This window comes from Stenella coeruleoalba (assembly GCF_951394435.1).
Source record: "Stenella coeruleoalba genome assembly, contig: scaffold_447, whole genome shotgun sequence".
In the NCBI taxonomy this organism is placed as follows: domain Eukaryota; kingdom Metazoa; phylum Chordata; class Mammalia; order Artiodactyla; family Delphinidae; genus Stenella; species Stenella coeruleoalba.
Genome location: NW_027646197.1, coordinates 36782 through 62557, shown reverse-complemented (window position 1 = coordinate 62557; position 25776 = coordinate 36782). Strand labels below are relative to the sequence as shown.

Sequence of the window (25776 nt, the reverse complement as noted above, 5' to 3'; positions counted from 1 at the left end):
TTGGACAACTTCTATCCTTTATTGGCTTGGTAGTTCAGAGGCCTCCTTAGTAGGGCTGGTGATCAGAATGTCGTCTGCATATTGAAGGAGGGTTTCCTTTTCCAGAGGTAGAACTTTTAGGTCTTTAGCTAAGCTTTCCCCAAAGATGGTGTGGGAATTTTTGCACCCTTGGGGCCAGACGGCCCGGAAGTATTGTTTTAGTTGTATGTTGAGTCCTGCCACTCACAAGCCAAAATTTCTTGTGACTCTGGGACTAATGGAATACAAAAGAAGGCATCATTGAAGACTAATACAGAATACCATGTCCTGGTGGTTGGTAGAATGACCAGCAGGGTGTAGGAATTAGGAGCAACTGGAGGTATATCCTCGGTGGCTTCACTGACTGTCCTGACATCCTTTACCAGGTCCCCAGCAGCCCATGGGGCTCTCGTGGTCAGACCAATCCCAGAATATGGAGCTCACCTGGGCAGGTACCCCACCCCCACCCCAGCCCACGGGGCTCTCGTGGTCAGGCCCCTCCCAGGATACAGAGCTACCCTTGCAGGTACCGTGGCAGGGCTGGGCACACAGGAACCGTGCACATAGCCCTCATTGCAGAGCACCCCCAGCTCACCTGTCGCTCAGAGCTGACACAGAGCACCTCAGAGCAGGACTTGAACTAACAAACAGCAGCTGCGACAGGTCTGTGACCCTGGGCATCACTCCGTGAGGCCTCCCTCCACCTGGTCTTCCAGAGACTTCCACTGCACCCGGGGCACCAGGCCTCTGTCTCCAACCACCACCCACCCCTCCTCTCCCTGACTCCTGGGTTCCTCTCATTAGGAGAGGGTTTTCTTGAAGTTGTCTCCCACTCATGGGCCAGATAAAATGATTAGAAAACAAGCCAAAGCTGCAGCCCCTTGTCTATCCTGACTCTCAGGAGCCCACACCTGTTCCTTGGACCTGGCCGGTTCAGCAAGTTCCATTTTCTGCAACTGTGAGCCCCTGAGGGGTGATGATTGGCTGACCTGGGCAGCCTTACCGTGCCGGCCAGCCCTCCCCAGGTGTGCCTGGGTTGAGATCAATATAAATACCACTCCAGGCAGCAAGAGCCCCTGCAGCCGTGCCTGACGCCATTTTCTCTGCCCTGTCAGCAGTCTCGGGGCTGGGCTGGTGGGAGGGAGTGAGAGGCCACGGCTTTGTGGGTGGCCCAGTGTGAGTGGGGCTCTGCTGGACTTTCTGCAGCAGTTGCCAGGCTGCCACCTGCTAAAGAAGAGGATGTGTCACCCATACCTGCTGCTGGAATTTCTCCCTGGGCAGAGGTGAGGAAGGAAAAAAGCAGTGGGGGCAGGGACAGGACGGGTATCTCAGGCAGGGAAATGGAAATCTTCCAGAAGAGCACCCAGGGCCAGGACCATCCTGGCTGGCCTGCAGGCACCAAGTCGGCCGGCATGCTGTCACTCGTGTGGCTCTATGGCCCTTCCTCTAGGCTTTCAAGTCCTTGTATATATTCAGGTGTTTTACCTGGGACGGGTGGGAATAGTTCAGCAGCAACTGGCCTGGGGCTCAGCTCACGTTTACTCACAGATGCCTCGGCACGGTGCCCCAGCTTTGCAATGAGGACGCTTGTTGCGTGGGGGCTGCTGGCTGAATGGGAGACGATTCCCCACCACTGACCAACTTCAGAATTGTTTACAACTGGAGCAAGTGCCCTGATACGGTTTTCCTCTGTGTAACTGGTGGGTTCTGTGTTTTTTTTCTCTTTTTCGTTTTTGGTTCAAGGTAGATTTTATTCCTCTTTTTTGTATTTACAGATATAAGCATGGAAATAATTTATTCATATAAATACATGTATGTGCAGGGAATAATTGTTTTTTCTGTTTTATTTTTTAAATTTTACTTCTTTTTAATTTTGAATTTTATTTTATATTTTTATACAGCAGGTTCTTATTGGCTATCTATTTTATACATATAAATGTATACATGCCAATCCCAGTCTCTCAACTCCTCCCACCACCACCCCCCAACAGCTTTCCCCCCTTGTTGTCCATACGTTTGTTGTCTACATCTGTTGCTCTATTTATGCCTTGCAAAATGGTTAATCTGTACAGTTTTTCTAGGTTCCACATATATGCATGAATATACAAGATTTGTTTTTCTCTTTCTGACTTACTTCACTCTGTATGACAGTCTCTAGATCCATCGACGTCTCTACAAATGACCCAATTTCATTCCTTTTCATGGCTTAGTAATATTCCATTTTATATATGTACCACAGCTTTATGCATTCGTCTGTCTGTGGGCATTTAGGTTGCTTCCATTACCTCGATATTGTAAATAGTGATGCAATGAACATTGCGGTGAATGACTCTTTTTGATTTATGGTTTTGTCTGGGTATATGTCCAGTACTGGGATTGCTGTATCATATGGTAATTCTATTGTTAGTTTCTTAAGAAATTCCATATTGTTCTCCATAATGACTGTATCAATTTATATTCCCAACAATAGTGGAAGAGGGTTCCTTTTCTCCACACCCTTTCCAGCATTTTTTGTTTGTAGATTTTCAATGATGCCTATTCTACCAGGTGTGAGGTGATACCTCATTGTTGAATCCATTTCGTTGAGCAAGGGGTAGCTCTTGTCTATTACATATTTGGCTTATGGAACGGTATCTGTGCTAATTTCAAACTCTGCTTTTATGCAGCACCCCAACTCACCTTCCCCCTTAAGCAGGCATAAGTTGGTTTTCTAAACTTGAGACCCTGTTCTGTTTTGTAATTCAGTTCATGTGTAGCCAAGTTCACATTCCGTGTATTAGTGATACCTTATGATGTTTCTTTTTCTGTGTGACTTATTTCACTTAGAATCATCATGCCTCAATGCACTCATTATGCTGGTACGGGCCTGGTGACATAGATTTCATTGCTGAGTGGTATTCTGTTGTACAGAAGTACCGCAACTTCTTTATCCATTATTTGCTCTCTGGGATATTTAACTTGTGCCGTAGAAGAGATTCCTGTAAAAAGAGCCATCCCAAATTTTGGGGTTGCTGTGTCTTTTTGATATTAATTTCCCTAAGCTATAGGACCATAAGTGGAAGTGCCCTAGGCTCTGTTGCTTTGTTTTTTAGATGTTTCAGGAAACACCATACACTTCTCCCGAGTGTCTGTTGGCAATTTACATCCCGCCCATCAGCATAACAAGGCTCCCAGTTCTCCATGGCCTGTCCTGCCTTTCTGGATTTTACACTTTATTCTGATGGCCCTTTTGACCGGGGGGAAGTGAGACTTCATTGTAGTGCAGATTTCCTTTGCAAGCTTGCTTGGTTGGCCAAAAAGGGCGTATGCGTTTTTTCCTGAATATATTCAGGAAAAAACGCATATGCCCTTTTGGCAAAGTGCATCATTGTGGACGTTCTGCCTCTTTTCCTACGCTTTCAATGCAATTCCAGTCTACCTCCTGAAATCGGTATCCTGCAATTCTGCCCCGCTTTCAAGTCCTCTTGGCAGCCTTACTTCAGTCTGTTTTTGGACGATAGCTGTCATTTATAACTCTGCAGGTTTGTGAATTACAGAGCCCCTGAACTCCTTTCTTCAACTCACTTTCTTGTGAGCTGGCCGCAACACCGCAGGATGGCTTCAGGCCCTAATCTGGTTCCGGTACGGCACGCTGAGCCTTTGGTTAATTCCTCTTCCTAGTGGGAAATGAGAGTTAAATTTGCCCGTCCAGACACCTCCAGCTAGTCTCTCATTGGTTCTCCCTATTCCTGTTCATCTTCCGCAGAAATTGCAAACTGGGCCAAACAGGAGGTTAAAGGCACTGACTGTCCAAGTCGCGAGAGTGTTAGTAAAGCGTCTGGAATGTTGCACCCGAGTACCAGGGTATGAAAACTGAGACATATTTGAACGCGTCTCCCGATCACACGGTTGATCATACTCTGGGTTCCACATGCATTTTTTAGCTGAAGGAAGAATACCTTAAACCTGGAGAGTTGAGACCCGTGGAATGGGTACCATGCAATATGACTTCAAAGGGTCTTCATTTGCTCACCGAACCTCTCCAATCCTATCACTGCTGCATTTATGCCCCAGTACACACGCTTGATTGTCTTTCGGAGACATAGCAATCCCTAGGTTTTAAGATACTTACTAGTCAGGTACATTCTTAGGCGTTTAATATGGGGTGTTGAGTCCATTTCGTTGAGCAAGGAGTAGCTCTTGTCTATTCCATATTTGGCTTAAGGAACTTTATCTGTGCTCATTTCAATCTCTGGTTTTATGCAGCACCCCAACTCACCTTTCCCCTTGAGCAAGCAGAAGTTGGTTTTCTAAATTTGAGACCCTGTTCTGTTTTGGAATTCAGTTCCTGTATAGCCAAGTTTACATTCCGTGTATTAGTGATATCTTTTGATGTTTCTTTTTCTGTGTGACTTATTTCAGTTAGAATCATCGTACCTGAATCCACTCATTATGCTGCTACGGGCCTGATGACATAGATTTCATTGCTGAGTGATACTGCATTGTACGTAAGTACCACAAGTTCTTTATCCATTTTTCACTTTCTGTGATATTGAACTTGTACGGTAAACGAGGTTCTTGTAAACAGAGGCGTCCCAAACTTTGGGGTGGCTGTGTCTTTTTGATTTTAATTTCCCGAAGCTATAGGACCATAAGTGGAAGTGCCCTAGGCTCTGTTGCTTTGTTTTTTCGATGTTTCAGGAAACACCATACACTTCTCCCGAGTGTCTGTTGGCAATTTACATCCCGCCCATCAGCATAACAAGGCTCCCAGTTCTCCATGGCCTGTCCTGCCTTTCTGGATTTTACACTTTTTTCAGATGGCCCTTTTGACCGGGGGGAAGTGAGACTTCATTGTAGTGCAGATTTCCTTTGCAAGCTTGCTTGGTTGGCCAAAAAGTGCGTATGCGTTTTTTCATGAATATATTCAGGAAAAAACGCATACGCACTTTTTGGCCAAGTGCATCATTGTGGACGTTCTGCCTCTTTTCCTATGCTTTCAATGCAATTCCAGTCTACCTCCTGAAATCGGTTTCCTGCAATTCTGCCCCGCTTTCAAGTCCTCTTGGCAGCCTTACTTCAGTCTATTTTTGGACGATAGCTGTCATTTATAACTCTGCAGGTTTGTGAATTACAGTGTCCCTGAGCTCCTTTCTTCAACTCGCTTTCTTGTGACCTGGCCGCACACCGCAGGATGGCTTCAGGCCCTAATCTGGTTCCGGCACGGCACGCTGAGCCTTTGGTAAATTCCTCATCCTGGTGGGAAATTAGAGTTAAATTTGCCAATCCAGACACCTCCCGCTTGTCTCTCATTGGTTCTCCCTATTCCTGTACATCTTCCGCAGAAATTGTAAACTGGGCCAAACAGGAGGTTAAAGGCACTGACTCTCCAAGTCGGGAGAGTGTTAGTAAAGCGTCTGGAATGTTGCACCCGACTACCAGGGGAGGAAAACTGAGACATATTTGAACACGTCTCCCGTTCACATGGTTGATCATACTTGGGTTCCACATGCATGTTTTAGCTGAAGGAAGAATACCTAAAACCTGGGTAGTTGAAACCCGTGGAATGGGTACCATGCAATATGACTTCAAAGGGTGTTCATTTGCTCACCGAACCTCTCCAATCCTATCACTGCTGCGTTTATGCCCCTGTACACATGCTTGATTCTCTTTTGGAGGCATAGCAATCCATAGGTTTTAAGATACTTACTAGTCAGGTACATTCTTAGGCGTTTAATATGGGGTGTGGAGTCCATTTCGTTGAGCAAGGAGTAGCTCTTGTCTATTCCATATTTGGCTTAAGGAACTTTATCTGTGCTCATTTCAATCTCTGGTTTTATGCAGCACCCCAACTCACCTTTCCACTTAAGCAAGCATAAGTTGGTTTTCTAAATTTGAGACCCTGTTCTGTTTTGTAATTCAGTTCCTCTGTAGCCAAGTTTAAATTCCATGTATTAGTGATATTTTTTGATGTTTCTTTTTCTGTGTGACTTATTTCAGTTAGAATCACCATACCCGAATCCACTCATTATGCTGATACGGGCCTGGTGACATAGATTTCATTGCTGAGTGATATTGCTTTGTAAGTAAATACCACAACTTCTTTATCCATTTTTCACTTTCTGCGATGTTGAACTTGTACTGTAAACGAGGTTCTTGTAAACAGAGCCGTTCCAAACTTTGGGGTGGCTGTGTCTTTTTGATTTTAATTTCCCTAAGCTATAGGTCCATAAGTGGAAGTGCCCTAGGCTCTGTTGCTTTGTTTTTTAGATGTTTCAGGAAACACCATACACTTCTCCCAAGTGTCTGTTGGCAATTTACATCCCGCCCATCAGCATAACAAGGCTCCCAGTTCTCAATGGCCTTTTGCCTTTCTGGATTTTACACTTTTTTCAGATGGCCCTTTTGACCGGGGGGAAGTGAGACTTCATTGTAGTGCAGATTTCCTTTGCAAGCTTGCTTGGTTGGCCAAAAAGGGCGTATGCGTTTTTTCCTGAATATATTCAGGAAAAAACGCATACGCCCTTTTTGGCCAAGTGCATCATTGTGGACGTTCTGCCTCTTTTCCTATGCTTTCAATGCAATTCCAGTCTACCTCCTGAAATCGGTTTCCTGCAATTCTGCCCCGCTTTCAAGTCCTCTTGGCAGCCTTACTTCAGTCTATTTTTGGACGATAGCTGTCATTTATAACTCTGCTGGTTTGTGAATTGCAGTGCCCCTGAGCTCCTTTCTTCAACTCGCTTTCTTGTGACCTGGCCGCAACACCGCAGGATGGCTTCAGGCCCTAATCTGGTTCCGGCCCGGCATGCTGAGCCTTTGGTTAATTCCTCTTCCTGGTGGGAAATGAGAGTTAAATTTGCCCGTCCAGACACCTCCAGCTAGCCTCTCATTGGTTCTCGCTATTCCTGTTCATCTTCCGCAGAAATTGCAAACTGGGCCAAACAGGAGGTTAAAGGGACTGACTCTCCAAGTCGGGAGAGTGTTAGTAAAGCGTCTGGAATGTTGCACCCGAGTACCAGGGGAGGAAAACTGAGACATATTTGAACACGTCTCCCGTTCACATGGTTGATCATACTCTGGGTTCCACATGCATGTTTCAGCTGAAGGAAGAATACCTTAAACCTGGGTAGTTGAAACCCGTGGAATGGGTACCATGCAATATGACTTCAAAGGGTCTTCATTTGCTCACAGAACCTCTCCAATCCTATCACTGCTGCGTTTATGCCCCTGTACACATGCTTGATTCTCTTTTGGAGACATAGCAATCCATAGGTTTTAAGATACTTACTAGTTAGGTACATTCTTAGGCGTTTAATATGGGGTTTTGAGTCCATTTCGTTGAGCAAGGAGTAGCTCTTGTCTATTCCATATTTGGCTTAAGGAACTTTATCTGTGCTCATTTCAATCTCTGGTTTTATGCAGCACCCCAACTCACCTTTCCCCTTAAGCAAGCATAAGTTGGTTTTCTAAATTTGAGACCCTGTTCTGTTCTGTAATTCAGTTCCTGTGTACCAAGTTTACATTCCGTGTATTACTGATATCTTATGATGTTTCTTTTTCTGTGTGACTTATTTCAGTTAGAATCATCATACCTGAATCCACTCATTGTGCTGCTAAGGGCCTGATGACACAGATTTCATTGCTGAGTGATATTGCTTTGTAAGTAAATACCACAACTTCTTTATCCATTTTTCACTTTCTGCGATGTTGAACTTGTACTGTAAACGAGGTTCTTGTAAACAGAGCCGATCCAAACTTTGGGGTGGCTGTGTCTTTTTGATTTTAATTTCCCTAAGCTATAGGACCATAAGTGGAAGTGCCCTAGGTTCTGTTGCTTTGTTTTTTAGATGTTTCAGGAAACACCATACACTTCTCCCGAGTGGTTGTTGGCAATTTACATCCCGCCCATCAGCATAACAAGGCTCCCAGTTCTCCATGGCCTGTCCTGCCTTTCGGGATTTTACACTTTTTTCAGATGGCCCTTTTGACCGGGGGGAAGTGAGATTTCATTGTAGTGCAGATTTCCTTTGCAAGCTTGCTTGGTTGGCCAAAAAGGGCGTATGCGTTTTTTCCTGAATATATTCAGGAAAAAACGCATACGCCCTTTTTGGCCAAGTGCATCATTGTGGACGTTCTGCCTCTTTTCCTATGCTTTCAATGCAATTCCAGTCTACCTCCTGAAATCGGTTTCCTGCAATTCTGCCCCGCTTTCAAGTCCTCTTGGCAGCCTTACTTCAGTCTATTTTTGGACGATAGCTGTCATTTATAACTCTGCAGGTTTGTGAATTACAGTGCCCCTGAGCTCCTTTCTTCAACTCGCTTTCTTGTGAGCTGGCCGCAACACCGCAGGATGGCTTCAGGCCCTAATCTGGTTCCGGCACGGCACGCTGAGCCTTTGGTTAATTCCTCTTCCTGGTGGGAAATGAGAGTTAAATTTGCCCGTCCAGACACCTCCAGCTAGTCTCTCATTGGTTCTCGCTATTCCTGTTCATCTTCCGCAGAAATTGCAAACTGGGCCAAACAGGAGGTTAAAGGCGCTGACTTTCCAAGTGGGGAGAGTGTTAGTAAAGCGTCTGGAATGTTGCACCCGAGTACCAGGGGAGGAAAACTGAGACATATTTGAACACGTCTCCCGATCACATGGTTGATCATACTCTAGATTCCACATGCATGTTTTAGCTGAAGGAAGAATACCTTAAACCTGGGTATTTGAAACCCGTGGAATGGCTACCATGCAATATGACTTCAAAGGGTCTTCATTTGCTCACCGAACCTCTCCAATCCTATCACTGCTGCGTTTATGCCCCTGTACACATGCTTGATTCTCTTTCGGAGACATAGCAATCCATAGGTTTTAAGATACTTACTAGTCAGGTACATTCTTAGGCGTTTAATATGGGGTTTTGAGTCCATTTCGTTGAGCAAGGAGTAGCTCTTGTCTATTCCATATTTGGCTTAAGGAACTTTATCTGTGCTCATTTCAATCTCTGGTTTTATGCAGCACCCCAACTCACCTTTACCCTTAAGCAAGCATAAGTTGGTTTTCTAAATTTGAGACCCTGTTCTGTTTTGGAATGCAGTTCCTGTGTAGCCAAGTTTACATTCCGTGTATTAGTGATATCTTATGATGTTTCTTTTTCTGTGTGACTTATTTCAGTTAGAATCATCGTACCTGAATCCCCTCATTATGCTGCTACGGGCCTGATGACATAGATTTCATTGCTGAGTGATACTGCATTGTACGTAAGTACCACAAGTTCTTTATCCATTTTTCACTTTCTGTGATATTGAACATGTACGGTAAACGAGGTTCTTGTAAACGGAGGCGTCCCAAACTTTGGGGTGGCTGTGTTTTTGATTTTAATTTCCCTAAGCTATAGGACCATAAGTGGAAGTGCCCTAGGTACTGTTGCTTTGTTTTTTAGATGTTTCAGGAAACACCATACACTTCTCCTGAGTGTCTGTTGGCAATTTACATCCCGCCCATCAGCATAACAAGGCTCCCAGTTCTCAATGGCCTGTTGCCTTTCTGGATTTTACACTTTTTTCAGATGGCCCTTTTGACCGGGGGGAAGTGAGACTTCATTGTAGTGCAGATTTCCTTTGCAAGCTTGCTTGGTTGGCCAAAAAGGGCGTATGCGTTTTTTCCTGAATATATTCAGGAAAAAACGCATACGCCCTTTTTGGCCAAGTGCATCATTGTGGACGTTCTGCCTCTTTTCCTATGCTTTCAATGCAATTCCAGTCTACCTCCTGAAATCGGTTTCCTGCAATTCTGCCCCGCTTTCAAGTCCTCTTGGCAGCCTTACTTCAGTCTATTTTTGGACGATAGCTGTCATTTATAACTCTGCAGGTTTGTGAATTACAGTGCCCCTGAGCTCCTTTCTTCAACTCGCTTTCTTGTGACCTGGCCGCAACACCGCAGGATGGCTTCAGGCCCTAATCTGGTTCCGGCCCGACACACTGAGCCTTTGGTTAATTCCTCTTCCTGGTGGGAAATGAGAGTTAAATTTGCCCGTCCAGACACCTCCAGCTAGCCTCTCATTGGTTCTCGCTATTCCTGTTCATCTTCTGCAGAAATTGCAAACTGGGCCAAACAGGAGGTTAAAGGCGCTGACTCTCCAAGTCGGGAGAGTGTTAGTAAAGCGTCTGGAATGTTGCACCCGAGTACCAGGGGAGGAAAACTGAGACATATTTGAACACGTCTCCCGTTCACATGGTTGATCATACTCTGGGTTCCACATGAATGTTTTAGCTGAAAGAAGAATACCTTAAACCTGGAGAGTTGAGACCCGTGTAATGGGTACCATGCAATATGACTTCAAAGGGTCTTCATTTGCTCACCGAACCTCTCCAATCCTATCACTGCTGCGTTTATGCCCCTGTACACACGCTTGATTCTCTTTTGGAGACATAGCAATCCATAGGTTTTAAGATACTTACAAGTCAGGTACATTCTTAGGCGTTTAATATGGGGTTTTGAGTCCATTTCGTTGAGCAAGGAGTAGCTCTTGTCTATTCCATATTTGGCTTAAGGAACTTTATCTGTGCTCATTTCAATCTCTGGTTTTATGCAGCACCCCAACTCACCTTTCCCCTTAAGCAAGCATAAGTTGGTTTTCTAAATTTGAGACCCTGTTCTGTTTTGGAATGCAGTTCCTGTGTAGCCAAGTTTACATTCCGTGTATTAGTGATATCTTATGATGTTTCTTTTTCTGTGTGACTTATTTCAGTTAGAATCATCATACCTGAATCCACTCATTGTGCTGCTAAGGGCCTGATGACACAGATTTCATTGCTGAGTGATATTGCTTTGTAAGTAAATACCACAACTTCTTTATCCATTTTTCACTTTCTGCGATGTTTTACTTGTACTGTAAACGAGGTTCTTGTAAACAGAGCCGTTCCAAACTTTGGGGTGGCTGTGTCTTTTTGATTTTAATTTCCCTAAGCTATAGGACCATAAGTGGAAGTGCCCTAGGCTCTGATGCTTTGTTTTTCAGATGTTTCAGGAAACACCATACACTTCTCCCGAGTGGTTGTTGGCAATTTACATCCCGCCCATCAGCATAACAAGGCTCCCAGTTCTCCATGGCCTGTCCTGCCTTTCTGGAGTTTACACTTTTTTCAGATGGCCCTTTTGACCGGGGAGAAGTGAGACTTCATTGTAGTGCAGATTTCCTTTGCAAGTTTGCTTGGTTGGCCAAAAAGGGCGTATGCGTTTTTTCCTGAATATATTCAGGAAAAAACGCATACGCACTTTTTGGCCAAGTGCATCATTGTGGACGTTCTGCCTCTTTTCCTATGCTTTCAATGCAATTCCAGTCTACCTCCTGAAATCGGTTTCCTGCAATTCTGCCCCGCTTTCAAGTCCTCTTGGCAGCCTTACTTCAGTCTATTTTTGGACGATAGCTGTCATTTATAACTCTGCAGGTTTGTGAATTACAGTGCCCCTGAGCTCCTTTCTTCACCTCGCTTTCTTGTGACCTGGCCGCAACACCGCAGGATGTCTTCAGGCCCTAATCTGGTTCTGGCACGGCACGCTGAGCCTTTGGTTAATTCCTCTTCCTGGTGGGAAATGAGAGTTAAATTTGCCCGTCCAGACACCTCCAGCTAGTCTCTCATTGGTTCTCGCTATTCCTGTTCATCTTCCGCAGAAATTGCAAACTGGGCCAAATAGGAGGTTAAAGGGACTGACTCTCCAAGTCGGGAGAGTGTTAGTAAAGCGTCTGGAATGTTGCACCCGAGTACCAGGGGAGGAAAACTGAGACATATTTGAACACGTCTCCCGTTCACATGGTTGATCATACTTGGGTTCCACTTGCATGTTTTAGCTGAAGGAAGAATACCTAAAACCTAGGTAGTTGAAACCCGTGGAATGGGTACCATGCAATATGACTTCAAAGGGTCTTCATTTGCTCACCGAACCTCTCCAATCCTATCACTGCTGCGTTTATGCCCCTGTACACATGCTTGATTCTGTTTCGGAGACATAGAAATCCATAGGTTTTAAGATACTTACTAGTCAGGTACATTCTTAGGCGTTTAATATGGGGTTTTGAGTCCATTTCGTTGAGCAAGGAGTAGCTCTTGTGTATTCCATATTTGGCTTAAGGAACTTTATCTGTGCTCATTTCAATCTCTGGTTTTATGCAGCACCCCAACTCACCTTTCCCCTTAAGCAAGCATAAGTTGGTTTTCTTAATTTGAGACCCTGTTCTGTTTTGGAATGCAGTTCCTGTGTAGCCAAGTTTACATTCCGTGTATTAGTGATATCTTATGATGTTTCTTTTTCTGTGTGACTTATTTCAGTTAGAATCATCGTACCTGAATCCACTCATTATGCTGCTACGGGACTGATGACATAGATTTCATTGCTGAGTGATACTGCATTGTACGTAAGTACCACAAGTTCTTTATCCATTTTTCACTTTCTGTGATATTGAACTTGTACGGTAAACGAGGTTCTTGTAAACAGAGGCGTCCCAAACTTTGGGGTGGCTGTGTCTTTTTGATTTTAATTTCCCGAAGCTATAGGACCATAAGTGGAAGTGCCCTAGGCTCTGTTGCTTTGTTTTTTAGATGTTTCAGGAAACACCATACACTTCTCCTGAGTGTCTGTTGGCAATTTACATCCCGCCCATCAGCATAACAAGGCTCCCAGTTCTCCATGGCCTGTCCTGCCTTTCTGGATTTTACACTTTTTTCAGATGGCCCTTTTGACCGGGGGGAAGTGAGACTTCATTGTAGTGCAGATTTCTTTGCAAGCTTGCTTGGTTGGCCAAAAAGTGCGTATGCGTTTTTTCCTGGATATATTCAGGAAAAAACGCATACGCCGTTTTTGGCCAAGTGCATCATTGTGGACGTTCTGCCTCTTTTCCTATGCTTTCAATGCAATTCCAGTCTACCTCCTGAAATCGGTTTCCTGCAATTCTGCCCCGCTTTCAAGTCCTCTTGGCAGCCTTACTTCAGTCTATTTTTGGACGATAGCTGTCATTTATATCTCTGCAGGTTTGTGAATTACAGCGCCCCTGAGCTCCTTTCTTCAACTCGCTTTCTTGTGACCTGGCCGCAACACCGCAGGATGTCTTCAGGCCCTAATCTGGTTCTGGCACGGCACGCTGAGCCTTTGGTTAATTCCTCTTCCTGGTGGGAAATGAGAGTTAAATTTGCCCATCCAGACACCTCCAGCTAGCCTCTCATTGGTTCTTGCTATTCCTGTTCATCTTCCACAGAAATTGCAAACTGGGCCAAACAGGAGGTTAAAGGGACTGACTCTCCAAGTGGGGAGAGTGTTAGTAAAGCGTCTGGAATGTTGCACCCGAGTACCAGGGTACGAAAACTGAGACATATTTGAACACGTCTCCCGATCACATGGTTGATCATACTCTAGGTTCCACATGCATGTTTTAGCTGAAGGAAGAATACCTTAAACCTGGGTAGTTGAAACCCGTGGAATGGGTACCATGCAATATGACTTCAAAGGGTCTTCATTTGCTCACCGAACCTCTCCAATCCTATCACTGCTGCGTTTATGCCCCTGTACACATGCTTGATTCTCTTTCGGAGACATAGCAATCCATAGGTTTTAAGATACTTACTAGTCAGGTACATTCTTAGGCGTTTAATATGCGGTGTTGAGTCCATTTCGTTGAGCAAGGAGTAGCTCTTGTCTATTCCATATTTGGCTTAAGGAACTTTATCTGTGCTCATTTCAATCTCTGGTTTTATGCAGCACCCCAACTCACCTTTCCCCTTAAGCAAGCATAAGTTAGTTTTCTAAGTTTCAGACCCTGTTCTGTTCTGTAATTCAGTTCCTCTGTAGCCAAGTTTACATTCCGTGTATTACTGATATCTTATGATGTTTCTTTTTCTGTGTGACTTATTTCAGTTAGAATCATCATACCTGAATCCACTCATTGTGCTGCTAAGGTCCTGATGACACAGATTTCATTGCTGAGTGATATTGCTTTGTAAGTAAATACCACAACTTCTTTATCCATTTTTCACTTTCTGCGATGTTGAACTTGTACTGTAAACGAGGTTCTTGTAAACAGAGCCGTTCCGAACATTGGGGTGGCTGTGTCTTTTTGATTTTAATTTCCCTAAGCTATAGGACCATAAGTGGAAGTGCCCTAGGTTCTGTTGCTTTGTTTTTTAGTTGTTTCAGGAAACACCATACACTTCTCCCAAGTGGTTCTTGGCAATTTACATCACGCCCATCAGCATAACAAGGCTCCCAGTTCTCCATGGCCTGTCCTGCCTTTCTGGATTTTACACTTTTTTCAGATGGCCCTTTTGACCGGGTGGAAGTGAGACTTCATTGTAGTGCTGATTTCCTTTGCAAGCTTGCTTGGTTGGCCAAAAAGGGCGTATGCGTTTTTTCCTGAGTTAAATTTGCCCATCCAGACACCTCCAGGTAGCCTCTCATTGGTTCTCGCTATTCCTGTTCATCTTCCGCAGAAATTGCAAACTGGGCCAAACAGGAGGTTAAAGGGACTGACTCTCCAAGTGGGGAGAGTGTTAGTAAAGCGTCTGGAATGTTGCACCCGAGTACCAGGGTACGAAAACTGAGACATATTTGAACACGTCTCCCATTCACATGGTTGATCATACTCTGGGTTCCACATGCATGTTTTAGCTGAAGGAAGAATACCTTAAACCTGGAGAGTTGAGACCCGTGTAATGGGTACCATGCAATATGACTTCAAAGGGTCTTCATTTGCTCACCGAACCTCTCCAATCCTATCACTGCTGCGTTTATGCCCCTGTACACACGCTTGATTCTCTTTTGGAGACCTAGCAATCCATAGGTTTTAAGATACTTACTAGTCAGGTACATTCTTAGGCGTTTAATATGGGGTTTTGAGTCCATTTCGTTGAGCAAGGAGTAGCTCTTGTCTATTCCATATTTGGCTTAAGGAACTTTATCTGTGCTCATTTCAATCTCTGGTTTTATGCAGCACCCCAACTCACCTTTCCCCTTAAGCAAGCATAAGTTGGTTTTCTAAATTTGAGACCCTGTTCTGTTTTGGAATGCAGTTCCTGTGTAGCCAAGTTTACATTCCGTGTATTAGTGATATCTTATGATGTTTCTTTTTCTGTGTGACTTATTTCAGTTAGAATCATCGTACCTGAATCCACTCATTATGCTGCTACGGGCCTGATGACATAGATTTCATTGCTGAGTGATACTGCATTGTACGTAAGTACCACAAGTTCTTTATCCATTTTTCACTTTCTGTGATATTGAACTTGTACGGTAAACGAGGTTCTTGTAAACGGAGGCGTCCCAAACTTTGGGGTGGCTGTGTCTTTTTGATTTTAATTTCCCGAAGCTATAGGACCATAAGTGGAAGTGCCCTAGGCTCTGTTGCTTTGTTTTTTAGATGTTTCAGGAAACACCATACACTTCTCCCGAGTGGTTGTTGGCAATTTACATCCCGCCCATCAGCAAAACAAGGCTCCCAGTTCTCCATGGCCTGTCCTGCCTTTCGGGATTTTACACTTTTTTCAGATGGCCCTTTTGACCGGGGGGAAGTGAGACTTCATTGTAGTGCAGATTTCCTTTGCAAGCTTGCTTGGTTGGCCAAAAAGGGCGTATGCGTTTTTTCCTGAATATATTCAGGAAAAAATGCATACGCCCTTTTTGGCCAAGTGCATCATTGTGGACGTTCTGCCTCTTTTCCTATGCTTTCAATGCAATTCCAGTCTACCTCCTGAAATCGGTTTCCTGCAATTCTGCCCCGCTTTCAAGTCCTCTTGGCAGCCTTACTTCAGTCTATTTTTGGACGATAGCTGTCATTTATAACTCTGCAGGTTTGTGAATTGCAGTGCCCCTGAGCTCCTTTCTTCAACTCGCTTTCTTGTGACCTGGCCGCAACACCGCAGGATGGCTTCAGGCCCTAATCTGGTTCCGGTACGGCACGCTGAGCCTTTGGTTATTTCCTCTTCCTGGTGGGAAATGAGAGTTAAATTTGCCCGTCCAGACACCTCCAGCTAGCCTCTCATTGGTTCTCGCTATTCCTGTTCATCTTCTGCAGAAATTGCAAACTGGGTCAAACAGGAGGTTAAAGGGACTGACTCTCCAAGTCGGGAGAGTGTTAGTAAAGCGTCTGGAATGTTGCACCCGAGTACCAGGGGAGGAAAACTGAGACATATTTGAACACGTCTCCCGATCTCATGGTTGATCATACTCTGGGTTCCACATGCATGTTTTAGCTGAAGGAAGAATACCTAAAATCTGCGTAGTTGAAACCCGTGGAATGGGTACCATGCAATATGACTTCAAAGGGTCTTCATTTGCTCACCGAACCTCTCCAATCCTATCACTGCTGCGTTTATGCCCCTGTACACATGCTTGATTCTCTTTTGGAGACATAGCAATCCATAGGTTTTACGATACTTACTAGTCAGGTACATTCTTAGGCGTTTAATATGCGGTGTTGAGTCCATTTCGTTGAGCAAGGAGTAGCTCTTGTCTATTCCATATATGGCTTAAGGAACTTTATCTGTGCTCATTTCAATCTCTGGTTTTATGCAGCACCCCAACTCACCTTTCCCCTTAAGCAAGCATAAGTTGGTTTTCTAAATTTGAGACCCTGTTCTGTTCTGTAATTCAGTTCCTGTGTAGCCAAGTTTACATTCCGTGTATTACTGATATCTTATGATGTTTCTTTTTCTGTGTGACTTATTTCAGTTAGAATCATCATACCTGAATCCACTCATTGTGCTGCTAAGGGCCTTGTGACACAGATTTCATTGCTGAGTGATATTGCTTTGTAAGTAAATACCACAACTTCTTTATCCATTTTTCACTTTCTGCGATGTTGAACTTGTACTGTAAACGAGGTTCTTGTAAACAGAGCCGTTCCAAACTTTGGGGTGGCTGTGTCTTTTTGATTTTAATTTCCCTAAGCTATAGGACCATAAGTGGAAGTGCCCTAGGCTCTGTTGCTTTGTTTTTTAGATGTTTCAGGAAACACCATACACTTCTCCCAAGTGTCTGTTGGCAATTTACATCCCGCCCATCAGCATAACAAGGCTCCCAGTTCTCAATGGCCTGTTGCCTTTCTGGATTTTACACTTTTTTCAGATGGCCCTTTTGACCGGGGGGAAGTGAGACTTCATTGTAGTGCAGATTTCCTTTGCAAGCTTGCTTGCTTGGCCAAAAAGGGCGTATGCGTTTTTTCCTGAATATATTCAGGAAAAAACGCATACGCCCGTTTTGGCCAAGTGCATCATTGTGGACGTTCTGCCTCTTTTCCTATGCTTTCAATGCAATTCCAGTCTACCTCCTGAAATCGGTTTCCTGCAATTCTGCCCCGCTTTCAAGTCCTCTTGGCAGCCTTACTTCAGTATATTTTTGGACGATAGCTGTCATTTATAACTCTGCAGGTTTGTGAATTACTGTGCCCCTGAGCTCCTTTCTTCAACTCGCTTTCTTGTGACCTGGCCGCAACACCGCAGGATGGCTTCAGGCCCTAATCTGGTTCCGGCCCAGCATGCTGAGCCTTTGGTTAATTCCTCTTCCTGGTGGGAAATGAGAGTTAAATTTGCCCGTCCAGACACCTCCAGCTAGCCTCTCATTGGTTCTCGCTATTCCTGTTCATCTTCCGCAGAAATTGCAAACTGGGCCAAACAGGAGGTTAAAGGGACTGACTCTCCAAGTGGGGAGAGTGTTAGTAAAGCGTCTGGAATGTTGCACCCGAGTACCAGGGGAGGAAAACTGAGATATATTTGAACACGTCTCCCGTTCACATGGTTGATCATACTCTGGGTTCCACATGCATGTTTTAGCTGAAGGAAGAATACCTTAAACCTGGAGAGTTGAGACCCGTGTAATGGGTACCATGCAATATAACTTCAAAGGGTCTTCATTTGCTCACCGAACCTCTCCAATCCTATCACTGCTGCGTTTATGCCCCTGTACACATGCTTGATTCTCTTTTGGAGACATAGCAATCCATAGGTTTTAAGATACTTACTAGTCAGGTACATTCTTAGGCGTTTAATATGGGGTTTTGAGTCCATTTCGTTGAGCAAGGAGTAGCTCTTGTCTATTCCATATTTGGCTTAAGGAACTTTATCTGTGTTCATTTCAATCTCTGGTTTTATGCAGCACCCCAACTCACCTTTCCCCTTAAGCAAGCATAAGTTGGTTTTCTAAATTTGAGACCCTGTTCTGTTTTGGAATGCAGTTCCTGTGTAGCCAAGTTTACATTCCGTGTATTACTGATATCTTATGATGTTTCTTTTTCTGTGTGACTTATTTCAGTTAGAATCATCGTACCTGAATCCACTCATTATTCTGCGACGGTCCTGATGACATAGATTTCATTGCTGAGTGATACTGCATTGTACGTAAGTACCACAAGTTCTTTATCCATTTTTCACTTTCTGTGATATTGAACTTGTACGGTAAACGAGGTTCTTGTAAACAGAGGCGTCCCAAACTTTGGGGTGGCTGTGTCTTTTTGATTTTAATTTCCCTAAGCTATAGGACCATAAGTGGAAGTGCCCTAGGTTCTGTTGCTTTGTTTTTTAGATGTTTCAGGAAACACCATACACTTCTCCCAAGTGGTTGTTGGCAATTTACATCCCGCCCTTCAGCATAACAAGGCTCCCAGTTCTCCATGGCCTGTCCTGCCTTTCTGGATTTTACACTTTTTTCAGATGGCCCTTTTGACCGGGGGGAAGTGAGACTTCATTGTAGTGCAGATTTCCTTTGCAAGCTTGCTTGGTTGGCCAAAAAGGGCGTATGCGTTTTTTCCTGAATATATTCAGGAAAAAACGCATACGCCCTTTTTGGCCAAGTGCATCATTGTGCACGTTCTGCCTCTTTTCCTACGCTTTCAATGTAATTCTAGTCTACCTCCTGAAATCGGTTTCCTGCAATTCTGCCCCGCTTTCAAGTCCTCTTGGCAGCCTTACTTCAGTCTATGTTTGGACGATAGCTGTCATTTATAACTCTGCAGGTTTGTGAATTACAGTGCCCCTGAGCTCCTTTCTTCAACTCGCTTTCTTTTGAGCTGGCCGCAACACCGCAGGATGTCTTCAGGCCCTAATCTGGTTCCGGCACGGCACGCTGAGCCTTTGGTTAATTCCTCTTCCTGGTGGGAAATGAGTGTTAAATTTGCCCGTCCAGACACCTCCAGCTAGTCTCTCATTGGTTCTCGCTCTTCCTGTTCATCTTCCGCAGAAATTGCAAACTGGGCCAAACAGGAGGTTAAAGGGACTGACTCTCCAAGTCGGGAGAGTGTTAGTAAAGCGTCTGGAATTTTGCACCCGAGTACCAGGGTACGAAAACTGAGACATATTTGAACACGTCTCCCGATCACATGTTTGATCATACTCTAGGTTCCACATGCATGTTTTAGGTGAAGGAAGAATACCTTAAACTTGGGTAGTTGAAACCCGTGGAATGGGTACCATGCAATATGACTTCAAAGGGTCTTCATTTGCTCACCGAACCTCTCCAATCCTATCACTGCTGCGTTTATGCCCCTGTAGACATGCTTGATTCTCTTTCGGAGACATAGCAATCCATAGGTTTTAAGATACTTACAAGTCAGGTACATTCTTAGGCGTTTAATATGCGGTGTTGAGTCCATTTCGTTGAGCAAGGAGTAGCTCTTGTCTATTCCATATATGGCTTAAGGAACTTTATCTGTGCTCATTTCAATCTCTGGTTTTATGCAGCACCCCAACTCACCTTTCCCCTTAAGCAAGCATAAGTTGGTTTTCTAAATTTGAGACCCTGTTCTGTTCTGTAATTCAGTTCCTGTGTAGCCAAGTTTACATTCCGTGTATTACTGATATCTTATGATGTTTCTTTTTCTGTGTGACTTATTTCAGTTAGAATCATCATACCTGAATCCACTCATTGTGCTGCTAAGGGCCTTGTGACACAGATTTCATTGCTGAGTGATATTGCTTTGTAAGTAAATACCACAACTTCTTTATCCATTTTTCACTTTCTGCGATGTTGAACTTGTACTGTAAACGAGGTTCTTGTAAACAGAGCCGTTCCAAACTTTGGGGTGGCTGTGTCTTTTTGATTTTAATTTCCCTAAGCTATAGGACCATAAGTGGAAGTGCCCTAGGCTCTGTTGCTTTGTTTTTTAGATGTTTCAGGAAACACCATACACTTCTCCCAAGTGTCTGTTGGCAATTTACATCCCGCCCATCAGCATAACAAGGCTCCCAGTTCTCCATGGCCTGTTGCCTTTCTGGATTTTACACTTTTTTCAGATGGCCCTTTTGACCGGGGGGAAGTGAGACTTCATTGTAGTGCAGATTTCCTTTGCAAGCTTGCTTGCTTGGCCAAAAAGGGCGTATGCGTTTTTTCCTGAATATATTCAGGAAAAAACGCATACGCCCGTTTTGGCCAAGTGCATCATTGTGGACGTTCTGCCTCTTTTCCTATGCTTTCAATGCAATTCCAGTCTACCTCCTGAAATCGGTTTCCTGCAATTCTGCCCCGCTTTCAAGTCCTCTTGGCAGCCTTACTTCAGTATATTTTTGGACGATAGCTGTCATTTATAACTCTGCAGGTTTGTGAATTACTGTGCCCCTGAGCTCCTTTCTTCAACTCGCTTTCTTGTGACCTGGCCGCAACACCGCAGGATGGCTTCAGGCCCTAATCTGGTTCCGGCCCAGCATGCTGAGCCTTTGGTTAATTCCTCTTCCTGGTGGGAAATGAGAGTTAAATTTGCCCGTCCAGACACCTCCAGCTAGCCTCTCATTGGTTCTCGCTATTCCTGTTCATCTTCCGCAGAAATTGCAAACTGGGCCAAACAGGAGGTTAAAGGGACTGACTCTCCAAGTGGGGAGAGTGTTAGTAAAGCGTCTGGAATGTTGCACCCGAGTACCAGGGGAGGAAAACTGAGATATATTTGAACACGTCTCCCGTTCACATGGTTGATCATACTCTGGGTTCCACATGCATGTTTTAGCTGAAGGAAGAATACCTTAAACCTGGAGAGTTGAGACCCGTGTAATGGGTACCATGCAATATAACTTCAAAGGGTCTTCATTTGCTCACCGAACCTCTCCAATCCTATCACTGCTGCGTTTATGCCCCTGTACACATGCTTGATTCTCTTTTGGAGACATAGCAATCCATAGGTTTTAAGATACTTACTAGTCAGGTACATTCTTAGGCGTTTAATATGGGGTTTTGAGTCCATTTCGTTGAGCAAGGAGTAGCTCTTGTCTATTCCATATTTGGCTTAAGGAACTTTATCTGTGTTCATTTCAATCTCTGGTTTTATGCAGCACCCCAACTCACCTTTCCCCTTAAGCAAGCATAAGTTGGTTTTCTAAATTTGAGACCCTGTTCTGTTTTGGAATGCAGTTCCTGTGTAGCCAAGTTTACATTCCGTGTATTACTGATATCTTATGATGTTTCTTTTTCTGTGTGACTTATTTCAGTTAGAATCATCGTACCTGAATCCACTCATTATTCTGCGACGGTCCTGATGACATAGATTTCATTGCTGAGTGATACTGCATTGTACGTAAGTACCACAAGTTCTTTATCCATTTTTCACTTTCTGTGATATTGAACTTGTACGGTAAACGAGGTTCTTGTAAACAGAGGCGTCCCAAACTTTGGGGTGGCTGTGTCTTTTTGATTTTAATTTCCCTAAGCTATAGGACCATAAGTGGAAGTGCCCTAGGTTCTGTTGCTTTGTTTTTTAGATGTTTCAGGAAACACCATACACTTCTCCCAAGTGGTTGTTGGCAATTTACATCCCGCCCTTCAGCATAACAAGGCTCCCAGTTCTCCATGGCCTGTCCTGCCTTTCTGGATTTTACACTTTTTTCAGATGGCCCTTTTGACCGGGGGGAAGTGAGACTTCATTGTAGTGCAGATTTCCTTTGCAAGCTTGCTTGGTTGGCCAAAAAGGGCGTATGCGTTTTTTCCTGAATATATTCAGGAAAAAACGCATACGCCCTTTTTGGCCAAGTGCATCATTGTGGACGTTCTGCCTCTTTTCCTACGCTTTCAATGTAATTCTAGTCTACCTCCTGAAATCGGTTTCCTGCAATTCTGCCCCGCTTTCAAGTCCTCTTGGCAGCCTTACTTCAGTGTATGTTTGGACGATAGCTGTCATTTATAACTCTGCAGGTTTGTGAATTACAGTGCCCCTGAGCTCCTTTCTTCAACTCGCTTTCTTTTGAGCTGGCCGCAACACCGCAGGATGTCTTCAGGCCCTAATCTGGTTCCGGCACGGCACGCTGAGCCTTTGGTTAATTCCTCTTCCTGGTGGGAAATGAGTGTTAAATTTGCCCGTCCAGACACCTCCAGCTAGTCTCTCATTGGTTCTCGCTCTTCCTGTTCATCTTCCGCAGAAATTGCAAACTGGGCCAAACAGGAGGTTAAAGGGACTGACTCTCCAAGTCGGGAGAGTGTTAGTAAAGCGTCTGGAATTTTGCACCCGAGTACCAGGGTACGAAAACTGAGACATATTTGAACACGTCTCCCGATCACATGTTTGATCATACTCTAGGTTCCACATGCATGTTTTAGCTGAAGGAAGAATACCTTAAACTTGGGTAGTTGAAACCCGTGGAATGGGTACCATGCAATATGACTTCAAAGGGTCTTCATTTGCTCACCGAACCTCTCCAATCCTATCACTGCTGCGTTTATGCCCCTGTAGACATGCTTGATTCTCTTTCGGAGACATAGCAATCCATAGGTTTTAAGATACTTACAAGTCAGGTACATTCTTAGGCGTTTAATATGCGGTGTTGAGTCCATTTCGTTGAGCAAGGAGTAGCTCTTGTCTATTCCATATATGGCTTAAGGAACTTTATCTGTGCTCATTTCAATCTCTGGTTTTATGCAGCACCCCAACTCACCTTTACCCTTAAGCAAGCATAAGTTGTTTTTCTAAATTTGAGAACATGTTCTGTTCTGTAATTCAGTTCCTGTGTAGCCAAGTTTCCATTCCGTGTATTACTGATATCTTATGATGTTTCTTTTTCTGTGTGACTTATTTCAGTTAGAATCATCATACCTGAATCCACTCATTGTGCTGCTAAGGGCCTGATGACACAGATTTCATTGCTGAGTGATATTGCTTTGTAAGTAAATACCACAACTTCTTTATCCATTTTTCACTTTCTGTGATGTTGAACTTGTACTGTAAACGAGGTTCTTGTAAACAGAGCCGTTCCAAACTTTGGGGTGGCTGTGTCTTTTTGATTTTAAATTCCCTAAGCTATAGGACCATAAGTGGCAGTGCCCTAGGCTCTGTTGCTTTGTTTTTTAGATGTTTCAGGAAACACCATACACTTCTCCCGAGTGGTTGTTGGCAATTTACATCCCGCCCTTCAGCATAACAAGGCTCCCAGTTCTCCATGGCCTGTCCTGCCTTTTTGGATTTTACACTTTTTTCAGATGGCCCTTTTGACCGGGGGGAAGTGAGACTTCATTGTAGTGCAGATTTCCTTTGCAAGCTTGCTTGGTTGGCCAAAAAGGGCATATGCGTTTTTTCCTGAATATATTCAGGAAAAAACGCATACGCCCTTTTTGGCCAAGTGCATCATTGTGGACGTTCTGCCTCTTTTCCTATGCTTTCAATGCAATTCCAGTCTACCTCCTGAAATCGGTTTCCTGCAATTCTGCCCCGCTTTCAAGTCCTCTTGGCAGCCTTCCTTCAGTCTATTTTTGGACGATAGCTGTCATTTATAACTCTGCAGGTTTGTGAATTACAGTGCCCCTGAGCTCCTTTCTTCAAATCGCTTTCTTTTGAGCTGGCCACAACACCGCAGGATGGCTTCAGGCCCTAATCTGGTTCCGGCACGGCACACTGAGCCTTTGGTTATTTCCTCTTCCTGGTGGGAAATGAGAGTTAAATTTGCCCGTCCAGACACCTCCAGCTAGTCTCTCATTGGTTCTCGCTATTCCTGTTCATCTTCCGCAGAAATTGCAAACTGGGCCAAACAGGAGGTTAAAGGCGCTGACTCTCCAAGTGCGGAGAGTGTTAGTAAAGCGTCTGGAATGTTGCACCCGAGTACCAGGGGAGGAAAACTGAGACATATTTGAACACGTCTTCCGTTCACATGGTTGATCATACTTGGGTTCCACATGCATGTTTTAGCTGAAGGAAGAATACCTTAAACCTGGAGAGTTGAGACCCGTGTAATGGGTACCATGCAATATGACTTCAAAGGGTCTTCATTTGCTCACCGAACCTCTCCAATCCTATCACTGCTGCGTTTATGCCCCTGTACACATGCTTGATTCTCTTTTGGAGACATAGCAATCCATAAGTTTTACGATACTTACTAGTCAGGTACATTCTTAGGCGTTTAATATGCGGTGTTGAGTCCATTTCGTTGAGCAAGGAGTAGCTCTTGTCTATTCCATATTTGACTTAAGGAACTTTATCTGTGCTCATTTCAATCTCTGGTTTTATGCAGCACCCCAACTCACCTTTCCCCTTAAGCAAGCATAAGTTGGTTTTCTAAATTTGAGACCCTGTTCTGTTCTGTAATTCAGTTCCTGTGTAGCCAAGTTTACATTCCGTGTATTACTGATATCTTATGATGTTTCTTTTTCTGTGTGACTTATTTCACTTAGAATCATCATACCTGAATCCACTCATTGTGCTGCTAAGGGCCTGATGACATAGATTTCATTGCTGAGTGATATTGCTTTGTAAGTAAATACCACAACTTCTTTATCCATTTTTCACTTTCTGCGATGTTGAACTTGTACTGTAAACGAGGTTCTTGTAAACAGAGGCGTCCCAAACTTTGGGGTGGCTGTGTCTTTTTGATTTTAATTTCCCTAAGCTAAAGGACCATAAGTGGCAGTGCCCTAGGCTCTGTTGCTTTGTTTTTTAGATGTTTCAGGAAACACCATACACTTCTCCCAAGTGTCTGTTGGCAATTTACATCCCGCCCATCAGCATAACAAGGCTCCCAGTTCTCCATGGCCTGTCCTGCCTTTCTGGATTTTACACTTTTTTCAGATGGCCCTTTTGACCGGGGGGAAGTGAGACTTCATTGTAGTGCAGATTTCCTTTGCAAGCTTGCTTGCTTGGCAAAAAAGGGCATATGCGTTTTTTCCTGAATATATTCAGAAAAAAACGCATACGCCCTTTTTGGCCAAGTGCATCATTGTGGACGTTCTGCCTCTTTTCCTATGCTTTCAATGCAATTCCAGTCTACCTCCTGAAATCGGTTTCCTGCAATTCTGCCCCGCTTTCAAGTCCTCTTGGCAGCCTTCCTTCAGTCTATTTTTGGACGATAGATGTCATTTATAACTCTGCAGGTTTGTGAATTACAGTGCCCCTGAGCTCCTTTCTTCAACTCGCTTTCTTGTGAGCTGGCCGCAACACCGCAGGATGGCTTCAGGCCCTAATCTGGTTCTGGCCCGGCACGCTGAGCCTTTGGTTAATTCCTCTTCCTGGTGGGAAATGAGAGTTAAATTTGCCCGTCCAGACACCTCCAGCTAGTCTCTCATTGGTTCTCGCTATTCCTGTTCATCTTTCGCAGAAATTGCAAACTGGGCCAAACAGGAGGTTAAAGGGACTGACTCTCCAAGTCGGGAGAGTGTTAGTAAAGCGTCTGGAATGTTGCACCCGAGTACCAGGGTACGAAAACTGAGACATATTTGAACACGTCTCCCGATCACATGGTTGATCATACTCTGGGTTCCACATGCATGTTTTAGCTGAAGGAAGAATACCTTAAACCTGGGTAGTTGAAACCCGTGGAATGGGTACCATGCAATATGACTTCAAAGGGTCTTCATTT

General features: G+C 44.3%; 1 long non-coding RNA gene across 1 annotated transcript in view; it reads left to right on the top strand.

Annotated features, from left to right (window-relative positions):
• The window catches only part of LOC307181263, a 33813-nt gene extending 24560 nt beyond the window's left edge, over positions 1–9253 (top strand). The window contains exon 3 of the long non-coding RNA XR_013826257.1: positions 9159–9253. This is a non-coding gene — a long non-coding RNA (uncharacterized lncRNA). The remainder of the gene's footprint in view (positions 1–9158) is intronic.
• Positions 9254–25776: the final 16523 nt, after the last annotated feature.